The following is a 2,436-nucleotide window of genomic DNA, read 5'->3' as shown; positions in this document are numbered from 1 at the left end:
ACGCCAGGAAAATAGTTAACAAACATCTGCCGAAGGACCCGAGAAAGTCGCCAACAGGCAGTTCATATCGTAGTCTGTTACGTCAGTTGAACAACACAGTAGAGTCTACCGGAGGTGCGCCCGCATCTGATCTTACACGGTGCCTGCAGGTCCCGCTGGCTGTTACCTGATGTCCCTATGTCACATTAGCCGTGATTACCGGCTGACTGCCATTACCATAACGACCTCCCGGAGATGGAGCACTCTGTCACTGTTCCATTAATTGTACGCTACAATCGACGATCCTATATTACCCTGCAGTTTCAGAGCTCGGCAGTTGTAGTTGTTTTCCCTTTCTACTAACTTGAAACACTTCGTACGCAAGCGCAATTATGTTACTGCAGTCCACTGCTGACAAAATATTTTATAACGTGATTAGGTGACACAACTGCGTTTATTATTCCGAGTATAGGTGTGTGTTCTTTGCTACACACAGAAATCAGTTGGCAGAAACAGGGGGACAAATTGGCGAAAGACCTTTACAATTTACATGTCGTAAAGCTGCACGTCAGCTTTAAAATCACCGGGTTCGACCTGTTCGGGTGTATAGACCGAAACCCATCATCTTATATCACAAGTGCAAATATGACTGCAAACCTTATTATTAATTCATTCATTATTTATTTACAAGGCGCAAGGGCCTTATGGACGATATGCCTACTCTACAAGCCTCTTCCATTACCTTCCGTTGAGTGCACCGTTTGTCCATTCAGTGTTCGTGTTTATCCTAGTTTTGTCTTTCTGGATGGTATCTCTCCACCTACTTCTGGGCATTCCTCTAGTTCCATCTATTTTCCTTCCGAATTTTATTTTGGGTAGCCTGTTTTCTGTCATTCTTGCTATATGGCCTTCCCAGTTTAAACTTTTCTTTGCCACATCTACGATGTTAAGGTGGTACAGCTCTATTAATATTTCATTTTTTCTTATCCTCCATCCCATGTTATCTTCATCAAATAAAAATTAAACTAAACTCCTCCAGCACAGGCCATGAAGGCCCAAAGGTACCGACTGGCCACCGCGTCATCCCCAGCCCACAGGCGTTACTGGATGCGGATATGGAGGGGCATGTGGTCAGCACACCGCTCTCCTGGCCGTATGTCTGTTTCCGAGACCGGAGCAGCTACTTCTCAATCAAGTAGCTCCTCAGTTTGCCTTACAAAGGCTGAGTGCACCCTGCTTGCCAACAGCGATCGGCAGACTGGATGGTCACCCATCCAAGTACTAGTCCAGCCCGACAGCGTTTAACTTCGGTGCTCTGACGGGAACCGGCGTTTCCACTGCGGCAAGGCCGTTGGCCTCTTCATCATATACTGGACCAAAAATTTTTCTTTCAAATATTAAGTTTTTCTTTATCTTTCTTTCTAAATATTAATGCTTCACACCCGTATAGTATTACTGGCATAATGGTAGAGTGATACAAGCGGATTTTGAAGTTAGTACTAAGTGATATTTCTGTATGATTTTGATAAAACTAAAGAGTGTTTTGTTCGCTGTTGCTAGACGGGCATCTACTTCTATATCCATTCCATTATTGTTTCTAAAGTCTCCCTAACTACTTGAAGCGGTTTTCTGTTTTGAATGTGAATCCATCTACAGTCAAAGATGCATCACTTTGGTTTTTCTTACTTATGATCAGATATTCTGTCTTTTCTTCATTACCATGTAATCTTGTTTTCTCAGCAATTTTGTAATAATTTTGCATCATTTTGATTAATTCTGTTTTGAAACTATTTATTAATACATGAAATTTCATGGCAGATTAAAACGAAGTGCCGGACCGAGACTCCAAATCGGGACCTTTGCCTTTTGCGGGCAAGTGCTCTACCTTCTGAGCTACCCAAGCACGACTCACGCCCCGTTCTCACAGTTTTACTTCCGCCACATCGTCATCTGCGTGGGTAAGTAATGAACATCTCCTGCATTTGGGTTCCTTGTGGACTAGCTTGGCTAAATTTTCTAACGATCATCTCTAAGACGAGGTTAAATAAAATAGGTGAAATGACGTCTCCTTGTCTCAGTCCTGTGAACACCTTAAAATTTTCTGTTTCTCCTACAGGTGTCATGACACGACTGCAAATAAATGTTCACATCGACTTATTTACCTTCAAAGGACATCAGCTTCTTTGCCTAAAAAATATAAAAGGGTCAGAAGTGATTCATTCATGGAGGCGATAATATATTGAGTTGGTTTGTCTGGGAGCAAGAGCAAAACTTGGTGACGGACTCAGCGTTCTTACAAAGCGTAGTCAGGTAGTTTCAATTATGACTTCGAAATTAAGAAAGTCACATAATTATTCATACGTTTCCAAGAAACAAGTTATCAATACTGGTACACAGTGAAACTCCAGCGCCTTAGTACTGCAGAACTCTGAACGCTAAAAACAGTTTGACGCTGCC

At 42.4% G+C, this 2,436-nt stretch overlaps 1 pseudogene; it reads right to left on the bottom strand.

The window, feature by feature from the left end:
- Nucleotides 1–1,217: 1,217 nt before the first annotated feature.
- LOC124799772 lies at nt 1,218–1,335 on the bottom strand (annotated as a pseudogene).
- Between the last annotated feature and the right edge of the window lie 1,101 nt (nt 1,336–2,436).

The sequence above is a fragment of the Schistocerca piceifrons genome, chromosome 5, assembly GCF_021461385.2.
Source record: "Schistocerca piceifrons isolate TAMUIC-IGC-003096 chromosome 5, iqSchPice1.1, whole genome shotgun sequence".
Lineage (NCBI taxonomy): Eukaryota > Metazoa > Arthropoda > Insecta > Orthoptera > Acrididae > Schistocerca > Schistocerca piceifrons.
The sequence above is the reverse complement of the archived record's forward strand: the minus strand, read 5'-3'. Positions and strand labels throughout refer to the sequence as shown.